This window comes from Bos javanicus, chromosome 24, assembly GCF_032452875.1.
Source record: "Bos javanicus breed banteng chromosome 24, ARS-OSU_banteng_1.0, whole genome shotgun sequence".
Taxonomy (NCBI): Eukaryota; Metazoa; Chordata; class Mammalia; order Artiodactyla; family Bovidae; genus Bos; species Bos javanicus.
The window spans coordinates 56564526-56581726 of NC_083891.1; positions in this window are offsets into that span (position 1 = coordinate 56564526).

Consider the following 17201-nt stretch of genomic DNA (forward strand, 5'->3'; position numbering starts at 1 on the left):
AGAACATTAAGTACTAACAGGGGGTAAAGAGTGAGGAAGCAAGAGGCAGAAGTAATACAGTGTTGATTTCCACAGCTTTTTTCCTGATTCTATATGACTAATATTCAAGGGGAAAAGTAATCAATAGAATTGATCCTATCCCTCCCTAGATGATGCAGGAAAACGGATTTTTAAAATTCTGGTATTTTTCTACAATGAAATATTACTCTGACTAAAATAAATAAGTAAATAAGAATGAGCTACTGGTACAAACAACGTGACTGAATCTCAAAAACATTTTGAGTGAAAGAGACCACACACAGAAACTGTATTGTGCATGATTCCATTTATAAAAAGGCCAAGAACAGGAAAGCTAAGACATGGTGGGAAAAGTAAGAATGACTATCTATAAAGGTGGCAATTTCTTGATGGAGGCATAGGGAACATTCTTGGTGATGGAAATGTTCTGAATGCTGCTGGGGGTTGTGGTTATAAAGGTGCAGACATTCATCAAATTCTATACTTAACATCTATGCATTTCTCTATATATAAAATTTACCTCAATTAAAATTTTTTTAATAGTTAAGAAACATAGAGAATAAACTAAAAGACTCAAACATACATGTGCTCAAACTTCTAGAAGAAGAGAACCTAGAAACTGATGGCAAGGGAATATCCAAAGAGGAAATGCCTAAGAATTGCAGAGAGATGAATTCTCAGACTGAGAGTGTATACTAAGTGCCAAGCAGAATGAATGAAGAGAAATCTCCGTTTAGACACAGCCTAGTGAAATGATAGGATACTAAAGATAAAAGGCATGAAAGTTATCAGGGAGAGATGGAAGGAGGGAGAGAGAGATTACCGACAAAAATAAGCTCACTGAACCAGTTTCAATCTTTTCAGCAGCAACAACAGATGCCATAAAACAGCAGGACAATATCTTTCAAAATGCTGAAGGAAACAAGGAAACTATGCACTCTGCTAAATGCTCACTAAAGAGTGAGGGCAGAATAAACACCTTAAGGATTCAAAATTGAGTAATTTCTTTTTTTTTTTTTTTTTTACCACCCACACTCCTTCTCTGCATAAACCAATTATGTGTGTTCTTCAGCAAAAAGAAAAACCAAACTGAAGGTAAGATGTGGGCTACCCAGTGAGCTCAGAAATTACAGAACACATTGGAAACTTCCATTAACTAGTAATTATAAACAGTTAAAGAGCCATTTCACTTTTATTTTAAAAGGTAAAATAATGTGAAAGTAATATAATTAATGGTCATAGCAGAAAACTTGGGGGAAAAAAACAGAAAATTATAAAGAAAGTAGAAACCCCTCACAGTCCAGCATCCACAGGATCATAGAGCTGTTTCCACTGACCCTGTGTCCAGCACTGAGGCCCTAAGCCAGTGTATATTCTTCCCGAGAATACCTTTTCTTTTTTCATCTAAAAAGTGACAAGTGTATTTTACTTTTTCTTGGAATATAATTGCTTCACAATGTTGTGTTAAGTTCTGCTGTAGAACAAGGTGAATCAGCCATGGATCTCTCTCTCTCTGGTCACTAAAGTTGTGTCCGACTCTTGCAACCCCATGAATCATAGCCCACCAGGCTCCCCTGTCCATGGGATTGTCCAGGCAAGAGTACTGGAGTGGATTGCCATTGGCTCCAGGGGATCTTCCTGACCCAGGTCTTTCGCATTGCAGGCAGACGCTTTACCATCTGAGCCACCAGGGAAGCTTTCCTTCTGTTGCTGCTTAGTCGCTCAGTCGTGTCCAACTCTTGTGACCCCATGGACTGTAGCCTGCCAGGCTCCTCTGTCCATGAGATTCTCCAGGCAAGAAGGCTGGAGTGGGGCGCCATTTCCTTTTCTTCAACCATGTATACATATACATATATCCCCTCTTGAGGCTTCCTCCTACCGCCCCCCACCCCGCCCCTCGAGGTCATCGCAGAGCACGGAGTTGAGCTCCCAGGCTATACCACATTTCCCATCAGCTAGCTGTTTTCCGGTTGGTGTACAGACGGCAGTGCCGCCCTCTGAATTCATCTCTACTTCTCCTTCCCTCCCTGTGTTCACAAGTCCATTCTATACTTACCTGTCAGGAGAGATACAATAATCACCAAGAATATTTTAAATTATATATATATATATTAGTACCCTTGAAGGTTGTTACATAATGAATAATACCAATCTGCCTTTTGATCTGTCTCTGTATTTTACTTTTTCCATAACATTGCCATAAAGATCTTTGTGGATATATTTTTATTTTTAAATAATTTTAATATAATTTTATTTATTTATCTTTTACTGTGCTGGGTCTTCTTTGCTGCACAGGCTTTTCTCTAGCTGGGGCGAGCAGGGGCTGCTCTCTAGTTGCGGTGCGTGGGCTTCTCATAGTGCTGGCTTCTCTTGTCGCACAGGCTCAGCCCAGGCTCTAGGGCGCGGGCTTCAGTAGTTGTGGTTCCCGCGCTCTAGAACTCGGGCTCAAGAGCTGTGGCACATGGCTGAGGTGCTCTGCAGTCCGTGGGATCTTCCCGGATCAGAGATCGAACCTGTGCCTCCTGCACTGGCAGGCGGGTTCTTTGGCACTGAGCCACCAGGGAGGCGCCACATATATTTTTCTATGTGTCACTTTGTTGTTAGGATAAATCTCTAGCAAAGGCTGTTCTAGGAAATTCTGACCATCGCGGCAAGGCCTGGCCTTGACGGAGCAGACGCACCTTTTAGTTACTCTCAGATGAAAGGTCCTGGCGGAGGGCAAACAGCCCTGGTATGACAATGCCAAGAACACACAATGGGAAAAGACAGTCTCCTCAACAAACGGGTTGGGATATCTGAATATTCACATGGAAAATTATGAATGGACCCTTATCTAATACCATACACAAAAGTCAATTCAAAATAAATGAAAGACTTAAATGTAAGAGATGGAACTATAAAACTCCTATAAGAAAATATAGGGGAAAATCTTCATGACATGAACCTTAACAATAAATTCATGGGTATGACGCAAGGGTGCAAGCAACAAAAGCAAAATTAGACAAGTAAGATCACATCCACCTGAAAAGCTTCCGCACGAAGGAAATCATCGAGAGAGTGGAAAGGCGACCTGCAGAAAGGAGAAAATACCTGTAAACCATGTTATCTGATAAACAGCTAATTTCCAAAATATATAAAGAACTCCTAGAACTCCAGAGCAAAAAACTGACATCTTGATTAAAGGGTGGGTTAGTGTGGGAAAAAGGGAGAAGCGTTAGTCACTCGGCTGTGTCTGACTCTTTGCAAACGCCATGGACTGTATGTAGCCTGCCAGGCTCCTCTGTTCATGGGATTCTCCAAGCAACAGTACTGGAATGCACAGCCTTTCCCTTCTACAGGGGATCTTCCCAACCCAGGGATCAAACCCATGTCTCCTGCATTACAGGCAGATTCTTTACCGTCTGAGCTACCAGAGAAGCCCCAAGAGTGGGTTTAAGGCCAGAATAGGTATTTCTCCAAAGAAGACATACAAATGTCCAACACGTATATGAAGAGGTTCAGTGTCACTAATTATCACAAAAACATAAATCAAAACCACAATAAGATATCATTCACATCTGTTAGGATGGCTGTTATTTTTTAAATGGCAAAAAGCGCTGTTGAGGATCCAGAGAAATTAGAGCCCTGCACAGTGTGGGTGGGAATGCAAAGCTGTGGCCAGTGTGGAAAGCGATATGGAGGTTCCCCCAAAACTAAAAATAAAACTACCATATCGTCCAGCAATCTCACTTCTGGAAAAGCATCCAAAAGAATTGAAATCAGAATCTCAAAGAGACATTAGCATGCTCATGTCCACAGCAGCACTATCTACAATAACCAAGATGTAGCAACAACCCAAATATCCCTCAACAAATGAACAGAGAGACAGTGGCATGTATACTCGGTGGAGTATTGCTCAGCCTTTAAAAAGGAAATCCTGTGGTAAGTGATAACATGGATGGACCTCGAGGACATTATGCTAAGTGAAATAAGCCAGTTACCAAAGGAAAGAAATCACTGTATGATTTCACTTAAGGGAGGTAAGAAAGTGAAAGAGACAGTGTTCATTGCTCAAGTCATGTCTGACTCTTTGTGACCCCATGGACTGTAGTCCACCAGGCTCCTTTGTCCAAGGGATTCTCCAGGCAAGAATATTGAAGTGGGTGGCAATTCCCTTCTCCAGGGGACCTTCCCCACCCAGGGATTGAACCCAGGTCTCCTGTACTGCAGGCAGATTCTGTATTAAATTCACAGGAACAAAAAAAAAAAAAAAGAGGAATGCTAGTTGCCAGAGACTGGATAGAATGAGAAATGAGGGGTTGCTATCCTATGAGCATAAAATGTCAGTCATGCCAGAGGAACAAGTTCTAGAGATCTGCAGTACAATATTATGCCTAGAGATAGTAATACTATATTTGTACACTTACAGCTTTGTTAAGAGAATAAATCTCACATTAAGTGTTCTTATTAGAATACCATTTCAAGTTTTTTAATTTAAAAAGAAAAGACGCTAGACTTCCCCGATGATACGGCGCATGGGAATCCACCTGCCAATGCCGGGAACATGGGTTTGATCCCTAGTCCCGGAAGATGCCACCAAGCTCGTGTGCCACTACTGAGCTCTGCTCCAGAGCCCACGTTTCTCTCCCCGAGAAGAGAAGCCATGCGCCACGGCTGGAGAGTGGCCCCTGCTTGGCGCAACTAGAGAAGGTCTGCAAGCAGCAAGTGTCACTTAAAGGAGCATAATGGGAAACGCCCATGGGTGGGGAGCCTGGCGGCCTTCCGCCCGCGGGGTCGCAGAGTCGGACACGACTTGAGTGATGAACACCGTCACTTTCACTCTTTTGCCTCCCTTAAGTGAAATCATACCTTAAAGACCCAGCACAGCCAACAATAAATACAATTTTTATAAACACAGATGTTGACCGTGAATCTGTCTCTGCCAACTGCCATCTCATTAGCCTAACTGCCTCTCCCGGCTCCAGGAGGGCCTGCCGGAGGTAATGATGGTCTAGGCAGAGGGTGCATCAGGTCCTCACCGCTGCGACCTGCAGCCCGATAAGCAGCGCTGACTCATCTAGAACCATCTCTGCCCTCCCCGCTAGAAAAGGCCCTGGCTCTGACGCGGTGGAAACTTCTCCCTAGTTCCAAGTTCCCTCAGGCAAGTGACACCGAGAAGCGAGAGCTACCTGCAGAGAGGTGAGACTGAAACCTCAGGCCCGCCTGGGATCGGGTTTTACCCAGCGAAGACCAGCGCCTCAGCCAAGACCAACCCCGACGCCCGGCTCTGCCTCTCAGGCTCCGCCCCTGGGGTGGGGGCGTGGGGGGGCGGGGGGCGGTCTCTGGCCCTTCTCAGGGATCAGATCCCCTACCCTACCCCGGATGGATGCTCTGGTGCAGGGCTTCCCACAGGCAGATGCTGGGGAGGCAAAGCCTCAGGCCTGGGAAGAGGCAGAAAAAAGACCTGCAGGAAAAATCTATTTTCACCTTTGAAGTGCAGGTGCTTTTTGTATTTTATTCCATGCTCTTTCCGTATTTGTTTTGGTGTAAGAAAAATCTTTCCCCCGTTCTTCTGGTAAAATTGGTACCCCAGGAGGATGCCCTTATCGTGTGCTTTAAGTCCACCCAGCACCTAGGACACCCCTCATGGAGGGTAGGTACGCTCAGTTGGCAAAGCGAGGGTGGGGGTCCCTCAGGAGGACTCCTCGCCCACCCTCTGAGCTGGCTCTCAGCCCCTGCTTCTGGTCCCCTGCCGTCACTCCTGCATTTACTCTTGGCATGTCTCAGGGTCACAGACTTGGCAGTTTCTTCAACCCAGACACCCACCCCTAAATCTTAGAGGACACCCTGTTGCAGGCCTTAGACACACAGAATCCCACTTCCCAGCACCAGTGAGGAGGGGGTGTGTGTCTGACACCACCTCCCCAAAAATAAGTGTCTAGGGGACAGTGTTGAATCAGGGCACCCTGGCCAGACCCCCTCCCCACAACATCTGTATCTAGATAAATCTAGGCAAAGAGAACACCGAGGGCAGCTGGAGAGATGGTAAGTGGGGGTAAGGGTGGGGAGAGGATTATGCAGAGCAACAGAAGAACCACTTACAAACTGGGATGTTGCTGGGAAAGACCCTGTGGGCAGGCAGTCAGCCCCAAGGCCTGTGCCGGCTGTCTTCCCAGGGGCACCAGGGTGTTCAGTCCTGGGGGGAAGTGCTGGCACCTTCCACGAACATTGGTCCAGGCAGGAGCAGACCCACCTCTCCAAAGAGAAGTAAACCCAGTTCTTTGGGCCCTTGGGAGAAACCAACTATTGGCAGGTTTTGCAAAAACATTTGCTCAAATCATTGATGCCTTAGAACAATTGTTTCCTTTTCCCTCTATTCCAGGAGTGGCATTCTGGACTTTTCCTGATGGTTTCAGCCAGGAATTTCTAAAAAATCAGTGATCGCCAAAGTTTTTGGATGATTCATCTCCATTTGCACAAATTTTAGATGCACTCAATATACTTGTGTCTAAAAACTTATAAATTATATATAACTCTACTTATATATTCACACATCATAAGGCATATACAAAAAATAGGCATTTTCCAAAGGAGGAGTTGAAAATTAAATACAAATAAAAGATTTAATGTTTCTTTCTCTGTGCTGTGCTTAGTCGCTCAGTCGTGTCCAACTATCTGGGCCCATGAACTGTAGCCTGCCAGGCTCCACTGTCCATGGAATTTTCCAGGCAAGAATACTGGAGTAGGTTGCCATTTCCTACTCCAGGGGATCTTCCCAACCCAGAGATCTCGAACCTACATCTATTGCGTCTCCTGCATTGGAGTGGGTTTAAAGAAGAAATTAACATCCAGTGGCTCCAGGCTAATGGTGAAGGGAACGCCATGGAATTTGACGAGAGAGTTGCCACTGGTCAGCTGCTAGCAATGGTTTTTCATCCTCAGTGTGCGTCAGAATCACCCAAGGCACTTTGAAACGTGCAGACGGCTGGAAGCTACTGCCAAGATCCTAGTGCAGTTGGTTTGGGATGGGGCTTGGGCATCAGTATTAAGTTGCTCGGGTGACTTAAATGTGCAGGTCAAGTTGAGAAACGCTGCTTTAAATAAAGTGACTTCCACAGTAGAGGCTAGATTGCAGAGAATAAAAAAGGAGAGGCTTTTTTCAGTAGAGAGACTAGCAGTCTTAACATCAGACGAGGATGTTTAGCCTCAGTCTCCTCTACCTCGCTGGGGATTTAACCTCCTTGTTTCTTATCTATGAAATCAAGATAGAAATACTTGCTGTGCCCAGCTCACAGTTTCCTTGGGAGGTGAAGTCGGGATAATAGATGTGAGAGTACTTTGAAAAAAGATTGAAGGGCTATAAAAATGTAAGATTTATATGGTTGTCAGTTTTTTCCCCAAAGATGGCCCTAAAGATAGTGATTATCAACTGTAGAGACCTACGAGGAACCAGCATCCTTATCCACACTGAGCTCACAAAGGGAGCATCCTTTGATAAGTGCTCACAGCCACTGTCTAAAGGTCTAATGCTGTCTGCAGCCCTCACTTTTTCACAGCTAGCCTTAACCAGATGTATACTACATGCAGTTTCCACTGCCTTACAAATCCTACCTAACACTGCTAACTACACAGCCATCCCACATAACACTAAAGAGTTGAAGGATGTTGCTGTAAAGATTAAAGAGTAAGTTTAATGTTACAAGGTCCCCATTTAGTCATCAATCCTAATTGTCATAGAGAATGAGGAAGGCAGAGGACAGACGTCTGAGAATGCAGACGATGCTGCAGGGTCAGAAAAGTATCATTTGCCTAGTGGATGGGGAAAGGTTGTCCAAAATCTAAGCCCAAACCAGGAGAATTCAGTAACCACCTTTGAGTCAACTTCATACCCGGATATGCCTACAAATACATGTCATGCCAGGCTTCCAAGGAATGAAGCAATACTCTCAGTCTCCCACACTCTGATTCCCTTGGGGTAGCACCTGCCCCCAAGTGAGCAGTGGTACCTTTTTATGGTGACTGAGTTCCAATTAGGAGGCTTTCTGTAACCCTAGATGATCACAGATGCAAAAAAGCAGTATCACAACATGTGCTTTACTCACTTTTGTTGGGGATTTTCCTTTGGGAAAAATACAAGAAATAAAATTCTTTGTCAGGGATGTAGCATACACAGTGGTTAAGTTTCTTTTTTTTTTTTCTACTGAACGGTTGAACTCAGAGCAAGAATAAAAGCCCTATACAGGAGAGAAGCCAGGTGTCAGATAACCAGTGTAAGCATCAGAGATATCCTGGGGAAGATCGGTTACCTACCTCTCACCTCCAGCCCACGCTGGCTCCTTCTACTCGGGTTGCTGTTAGGGGAGGTGGTAATCACATTCTCCACCCGCTGGCAAGTCCTCTGACGGTCTCCACTCAACCTCTTCTACCTGCAAAAAGGCCAACATCAAAACTGCCCTCCCCCAGCACATTCGAGTCAGTTCAAATGAGGTGGATGAACCTAGAGCCTATTATACAGAGTGAAGTAAGTCAGAAAGAGAAAACTAAATATTGTATATTAACGCATATACGGAGAAGGCAATGGCACCCCACTCCAGTACTCTTGCCAGGAAAAATCCCATGGACAGAGGAGCCTGGTGGGCTGCAGTCCATGGGGTCGCTAAGAGTCAGACACGACTGAGCAACTTCACTTTCACTTTTCACTTTCATGTATTGGAGAAGGAAATGGCAACCCACTCCAGTGTTCTTGCCTGGAGAATCCTAGGGACGGGGGAGCCTGGTGGGCTGCCATCTATGGGGTCGCACAGAGTCGGACACGACTGAAGCGACTTAGCAGCAGCAGCAGCAGCAACGCATATACATGGAATCTAGAAAGATGGTACTGACGAACACATCTGCAGGGCAGCCACGGAGACACGGACACAGAGAAGACTTGTGGACACAGTCGGGGAAAGAGAGGGTGGGATGGATTGACAGCATATTATGAAAACATGTACGTTACCAAACGTAAAATAGCCTGTGGGAATTTGCTCAAATCGGTGCTCTGGGACAACCTAGAGGGGTGGGACAGGGTGGGAGATGGGAGGGAGTTTCAAGAGGGAGGGGACACGTGTGTACCTACGGCTGATTGATGCTGAGGTATGGCAGAAACCAACACAGTATTGTAAAGCAGTTATCCTCCAACTAAAAATCAAAGGATTAAACAAACAAAAAGTACTGCCGTCCTTCAAACACAAGTACAGACACCCAAAGCCAGACACTACCTCATCTTACACTACCTCCAACCAGACTCATGTAAAACTACAGAGTAAAATAGAATTTTGAAACAGAGACATAAAAGATTCCTCCCGAGTTTACATCAGTCATCTCCTCCACTGAGAAACCACCTTCCTCATGTTCAGACATCCTTTCAAAAAGCTGACCATGAGGAGAAAGGGATACAGAAGCAGAGGTGGGGACCACATCCTTGGCTCCTTTTTAAATGAGAAACATTCACTTTGAGGAAGCATTCTTTCATGCCCCAGTGTACAGACCCTAACCTTCTGGATGAAAGGCAATCAGATTTGGTGAAAAGGGGAATAACTATGCAGGCACTCAGCTACATGTTAAAATCCCATTTAAAAAAAAAAAAAAAGCTACTGTGAGTTTGGCCAAGTCATTTAATCCCCTTCAGTCTCTTTTCCCCTTATTTATGGCAAGGAATAACACACTGTCATATCGCATTCTGGTGGCCGTGATGCGGAGCATGGAGGGCCACAGCGTGTAACATGGCATGGCTCAACCTCCCCCCTGCTCCGCTGAGACCGAGTTTTTCCATGTCGGGAAGTCCGGTGACCTCCTATTGTTGTGACTTCCCTGTGAACACGAGAAATCTCAGCTAGAGGCATGTGCTTGTCATCGGGAGCCAGGCGCTGGGGAGGGGATTCTTAGCCGTCTTTCCTTCCACAATTCCTACCATGTTGTCTGTTGAAGCTGTCCTCATCAATAAATCAGCATGAGGCAGTGCATTTTTTAAAATCACATGGAAATTTTATCATTTTTTGTTATAATAATATACAAACAGAAGGGCTTTCCCCTGCTCTGAAAGCTACGCTGTCGACAATCACAGTTTCAGAAGCACAAGAGACAAAAAGTACCCTGAAACTCAAGATGAAGGCTAAAATTAGAATTCTCTTCTAAAAACACCTCCTTGTTCATCCCTAGGAAATGCTACTGCAGCCACTCTCACTGTGGGTGACTTCCTGTTCCCAGAGCCAGTGCCATACAGAGACACAATTGACATAAGAATAGCTTAAAACTTAACTGTACGATTATTTTTCAAGTAGCTTCTCCAAGTATAATACCTCTGCTTCAAGAAAAAAAATAACATCTGCAAATATTTGAAAAATCGAAATTCTATGCAAGGACCCTGAGATGAACACAATTGAACGTAATAGCTCCTTCCACACCATATCCTAGGGACTGGACCGCAAAAAGTCTTAAGACGGCTTTCCAAATAAATTTTATTTATTCACTGAAGAAAAGGATATTTGAAGTTCTTGTATTCCTTTCACATAGAGATGCTTCACTGAGCTTTAAGAGAAGTCTGTGAGTGCAAAATGAGGAATTCCTCAGCTTCTAGAAAATGTAATCCTTTCAAACATCTGAAATGTTAAAATTTTATGCAAAAAAATGTCTTTTGTAAAAGATATAGCTAAAAACCTTGAAACATATATCACTCCAAACTGGCCTTGACATTTATGTTGTAAAAATTAATACACAGTCAGATGCCTACGAACGCACAGAGTGCCTCTGGGTGGCAACAGTGGCTGTCCCTGGGGAGATTAGGGTAGGAGGGCATTTCACCCCTCCTGTGCTTTATATTCTGTATTTAATTAAACCCATTCTCTTCAATAAGCAAGACAACTCACCCATCCCATTCAAGATGAACGATCCGTTTCTACAGTCAGTACAGGAAACCGACCTTCTCCCTAACCTGGCCCTCAGTCATGCTGTACATCAGAGAAGCTCTTTGCCTTCTTTCCACGCTGGGCATGTGCTAGGTGCTGTGCTGGGTGCTGCGGTGGCATGAAGTAGACAATGAAAATAAGATGCTGTCTCCAGAGTGACCCCACAGGTCAGCTGAGCACCACCCCGCTTCCTATGCCCTTCCCAGTCTCCTCCCAGCCACAGACAGGCTCCTGCTTTTCACAGGTATCACTACGGTCTTTTCCTTGTTGCCATGCGTTCCCCACCCTTGTGATTAAATAGCTTTTTGTTTTATTTTTTTTAAGTATTCACTTATTTTAGCTGCATCAGGTCCCAGCCTCAGCACTGACATTCGTTGTGGTGCACGGGCTTCTCTCCAGTTGTGGCTCTCGGGCTCAGATGCTCCCTGCCATGTGGGATCCCAGTTCCCCCATCTGGGGATTGAACCTTTGCCCCCTGCATTGCAAGGCACATTCCCAGCCGCTGGACCACCAAGGGAGTCCCTGCTGCTGCTGCTGCTGCTGCTGCTGCTAAGTCCCTTCAGTCCTGTCCGACTCTGTGCGACCCCGTAGACAGCAGCCCACCAGGCTCCCCTGTCCCTGGGATTCTCCAGGCAAGAACACCGGAGTGGGTTGCCATTTCCTTCTCCAATGCATGGAAGTGAAAAGTGAAAGTGAAGTCGCTCAGTCGTGTCCGACTCTGAACGACCCCATGGACTGCAGCCTACCGGGCTCCTCCGTCCATGGGATTTTCCAGGCAAGAGTACTGGAGTGGGGTGCTATCGCCTTCTCCAGGAAGTCCCTAAATGACTTTTTAAAAGAGGCTAATATGCATTCTCTTCCTCGGTAACCCTGAGACACAGTGCCCAAGGGAGCAGGTTCAGACTCCTCTTCCTTTTGGCCCTGAAGTATCAGTGGAAGACATTGAAGCCACTCACTGCGTTATTTTGGCAAGTTGCTTAACCTCTTTGAGCCTCAGTTGCTCATTCTTGAAAATGTGCCAGTCATTATGCCATCAGGACTTTTCCCCAAATGGCTCAGTGGTAAAGAATCCACCTGCAGTGCAGGAGACACAGGAGATGCATGTTCGATCCCTGGGTGGGGAAGATCCCCTGGAGGAGAAAATGGCAACCCACTCCAGTATTCTTGCCTGAAAAATTGCATGGACAGAGGAGCCTGGTGGGCTACCATCAAAAGGATCGCAAAGAGTTGGACACGACTGAGTGACTAAGCATGCACACACACATTATACCATCGGAGGGATGGAATGGAGATCGAATGATAGTAGTTAGTAATCTAATTATGTAATCATAGTGAAGTGCCGAGTATAATACCCACCGCATAGCAGGTGTGCAATAAAAGTGAGATGACATCACCATCATGTTCACCTTCAGTGGTAGCAGCACGAACTGATTCTCACTGTCGAACGATTGTGCTTTCAAACTTCCCAGGCCTGCATACTCTTCCAGCTCTCTGTCTCTGGACCTGCTTTAAAGGGTGGGCTTCAAAGTCAAAGAGCTTCACCTTGAGCAAATCCTTAACATCAGTTTCTTCAGCGGTAAAGTGAAGGGAGTGATGTTTTGCTCACCCGATCAAGGAAAGATTACGGATAATGTATTAAAAGCACCTGGCCCTTAAAGAGTGCTCTCTACATGTTGGCTGCTTTTCCTTTACTCCCAGGGGCTTAGCCATCTGCTGGCCCTGGCATGCCCTTCCCTAACCCTAACCCTCAGCCTGGTTGCCCCTAACTGCCCTGCCCCTGTGACCATCTCCATTTCTGGAAACTTCCATGTATCTTCCTAGACTCTGTTCAAGTTGAGAGCTTTTGTGAAGCTTTCTTTGACCACAATGGCTTTTCCTACCTCTGAACTCATAAAGTATTTATCTTCTGTGGGGAATTAGGAGGTAGAAATCCAGAGAGATTCCAAGAGCTTTCCTCTGTGGCCAGTGTTAGACCCACTAGAAACAAAGGAGTCAGGCCATAGGGTACAGAACGAACTCCTTCGCTTGCGGCTTGGGGGCCGTCTGCTGGGAAACGGCTCCTTGAGAGTTTCCCAGTGGCTTGTCGTCTGGAGACGTCACTTGTCCTTCCAAAAGTCAGCTCCATGATGCCTTATTCAGCGGTGTCTCATAACGGAAAGTGGTCTGCTTTTCTCATTCATAAATTAAGGCACAAAAGAGACTGGCAGGTCCCTGGATGCATCATCTGGTCTCCACGTGAGCAGCTGCTGTTTCCCTCTCTCCATGGATCTGACTCCAGCTGCTCCTACACACGCTCAGTTCAAGTCAGACTGAGCCCTCACTCTCTGCAGACTGTGGATGGTTCTGAGCGGCACTGCTGAAGGTACAGTGTCACTGGGAGCCTTCGAGGGCCATCTTTGTGGCAATAAGCTCACCGTGACCCTCCCTGCCTCCTGTCTTCACCCCTCCTGGGGATCCTCAAGTTCTTTGCCTAGTGAATCCTACTCACACTTTAAAACTCAGCTCAGAGGTTGCCCTCTGTGAAGAAGCCCACCTCCAACCTCCCCAAGACAGGGGTCGTCACCCAGATCTCTCATCAACCCTTCGTTGTTGAGCTGGTCACACAGCACAGACAGGAGGTCTCCTTCCCTCTCCCCTCGCAAGACCGTAAGAGTCACGAGCTTTAGAGTGATGGTATGATGCCCGTGTCTGCCCCACCGGGGTACATGACAGCCAGCACGTCCTGTTTAGTGAATTGATGAAAGAAAACAGAAATTAATAAAGGAACAACGCAATTTCTAACCAAAGACACCATCCCTCCCAGATTTCCCAACCAAGTGGTGCCTATAACTTACTCTTGGTAGGCATGCGTTGGTGAGGAACCCACAGGGCAACACCTGTGTCTGCAAAAAGTGTTGTTCTCTGTGTGTGCTCAACTGTGTCCAGCTGTCTGCCACCCCACGGACTGTAGCCCACTAGGCGCCTCCGTCCATGGGATTTTCCAGGCAAGAACACTGGAGTGGGTGGCCATTTCCTAATCCAGGGGATCTTCCCGACCCAAGGACTGAAACTGCATCTCTCACGTTTCCTGCATTGGCAGCGAATTCTTCACACTGTGCCACCGAAAAAGTGGGGAAATACTTGTATCCAAAATAATAACTCCCCTAGGAAACTTCAAGTCAAAGAAGTCTTGAGATATATATATATATATATATAGTATTCATCCTCCTGAACTCCTGTAGAGGTCAGATTTCCAATGAAATCTGAAAAGTGATATTCTGTAAAAGTACCTGATTTTTATTTTACTAAGTGGCTATAATCCCAGGCCTGAAAAATATCAGATTCTGTAACCTCAGTTGCTCTTTGATGAAGCATTCCCAAGGTTTTTCACTCTGGTAATTACTGAGCAATCCATTTTTGCCTTTAGGCCTGGCATAGGATTCCTGCATGCCTATTTATTTTCTAGCTAATTTGGTTCCTTTACATCATGTGACCTTCAGTGATCCATATGCAATATGGGAATTATTCTAGCAGGACTTTCTTCAGAAGGTTCACAGAGGTGTGCTAAGCATAAGCAATACATCAATTTTTAAGTCCAAGAGGAATGAGTCCATATCATGTGTCCCAGGAAAACCTGTAACGCTGTAAGAGAACCAAAGAGCTTCTTTGCCATTTTCTGTAGGAAAATGCCTCACCAAGTACGCCTTTTTCTATACATTGTACAGTAGGATATTTATAGGGTCACAGAAAGACACTAAAAATGTACCCAAGCTGTTTTAGCTCATATTTATTAACTGTTCAATACAAGCCAGGAGCTCTGCCAAGGCCTTTACCTGCCTTGTTTAATTTTTTTCTCAGATTCTGGGTCGGGGGGGGGGGGCGGTCTTTATTTCAGTCCTGTAGATAAGGAGCTAGAAAGCTAGAAGCACAGAAGCTGACAACTTCTCCTAGGTCACAGAGTCAGCGTTCCAGGGCCAGTCTGCTGACTCCAGAGCCTGAAGCTGTAACCAGTGTCCTCTGGACTCCACGGCAGACCCCTCTACCTCCTGGTCAAGGAGAGTTTTTTCCAACATGTATCATTCCCAGACAGCTCTCATAAGGTCTTATTCCTTTGGGCATTTTACACTACACTCATATGATCTCTTTTTATAAAATTGTATTTATTCAAAAAATATGGTTCAAATATTCATCATGCACAGACCTGTAAGCCCTCTCTGTAACTTTTACATAGTAAAACGTCCCATGGGGGAAAATCTGTGTCCTCTTGACCTACATTTTTAGATGTTGATAAAAAATGTCTTGAGTGGGTACAAATTACTGTCTTTTCCATTGGAAACAGACGGTTGCATTCCATGCACTGCTGGCCACACCAGACATGTGTTTCACAGGGAGCTACTTAGGTCCTCAAACACTCCTTAAACATCTAGACCGAACGCAGGGAGGATGTGGAAACAAGGGTTTCCCAGGTGGCCCACTGGTAAAGCATCCGCCTGCCAATGCAGGAGATGCAGGAGACATGGGTTCGTTGAGATTCCTAGATCAGGAAGATCCCCTGGAGTAGGCAATGGCAACCTGCTCCAGCATTCTTGCCTGGAAAATTCCATGGAGAGAGGAGCCTGGTTGACTATAGTCCAGGGGGTTGCAAAGAGTCAGATAAAACTTGTTGACTGAGGGTAAGTGCGCATATGTGCGTGTGCGCGCGCGCACACACACACACACTCACACTCACAGAAACAGGGCAGAAGAAGACGCGGCCCTGGTTACGCAGGAGCTTTGAGCCCAGGAGTTCACCGCTCTGAGGAATTCACAGCCCACAGACAGGCCGTAGTGTCAGGTCCACCGAAGCCCATAAAATCAGGAGTTCAAGACAGGAAGATATCACAGTCACCCTGGAAAACATCAACTTGTTTTATTAGAAAAGGCTATTGAAGACCAATTTCTCCCCTCTGGCTTCTGTCCTTAGTGCTTGCTGACCATTATTGGAAGGACCAGTTAGTCAGTCAGTCAGCTCAGTCGCTCAGTTGTGTCCAACTCTTTGAGACCCCATAGACCGCAGCACACCAGGCCTCCCTGTCCATCACCAACTCCCAGAGCTTGCTCAAACTCATGTCCATCATGTCAATGATGCCATCCAACCATCTCATCCTCTGTCGTCCCCATCTCCTCCTGCCTTCAATCTTTCCCAGCATCAGGGTCTTTTCCAATACGTCAGTTCTTCGAATCAGGAGGCCAAAGTATGGGAGCTTTGGCTCCAGCACCAGTCCTTCCAATGAATATTCGGGGCTGATCTCCTTCAGAATGGACTGATTGGATCTCCTTGCAGTCCAAGGGACTCTCAAGAGTCTTCTCCAACACCACAGTTCAAAAGCATCAATTCTTCATCACTCAACTTTCTTTATGGTCCAACTCTCACATCCATACATGACTACTGGAAAAACCATAGCTTTGATTAGACAGACCTTTGTCAGCAAAAAGGACCAGGCCAAGAGTATAAAGATAGAGGAAAGAAACCACAGCTAACTTCAAAGGACAGAGCCAAAGAAACATGTGGGTTGCTTTCTGAGCATTCAACAGCATGACTGAAAATGAATTAACTTTTGTTTCCAAGGAACATTAAACCAGGTAACACGTGAATATGCTAAAACAAACTGAAAGTCAAGCAACACAAAGTGTTACCTGGTGAGCTTTCCCTCCACCCTCGGAGGCAGCCTCTCTGCCTTGGCTCCTGGACTCCTCCAAAGAGAGCTGTGGGCATTCATAATGGATGGAGGTTTATCATACTCCAGCTTCTGGTCTGGGGCTTCCCCCATGGCTCAGCGGGTAAAGAATCTGCCTACAATGCAGGAGACACAGGAGACGTAGGTTTAATCCCTGGGTTCAGAAGATCCCCTGGAGAAGGAAATAGGAACCCACTCCAGTATTCTTGCCTGGGAAATCCCATGGACAGTAAGAGCCTCGAGAGCTACGGTCCATGGAGTCGCAAAGAGTCAGAAACAACTTAGCAACTAAGCACACAGGCGGCTTCTGGTCCAAGCTAAGCTAAGCTTCAGGGCAAAGTTGAGCTGCCCATCCTGAAGGCCGGGCCACAGGGATGAGTCAGAAAAGTGTGAAATGGACAGTTAAATCAGAGTGACCTGCTGCAGTCCTGGTCAACTGTGCGGCGTGCCTGTCGTCTACTTGCAGTGTGCTAGGAACCAGACACTGGGAGGAAAGAGGGGGGAGTCCAGCCCTCCACCCTCACAGCTCACCTTACAGCTCTGCTAGGCACGGCCCATCTTC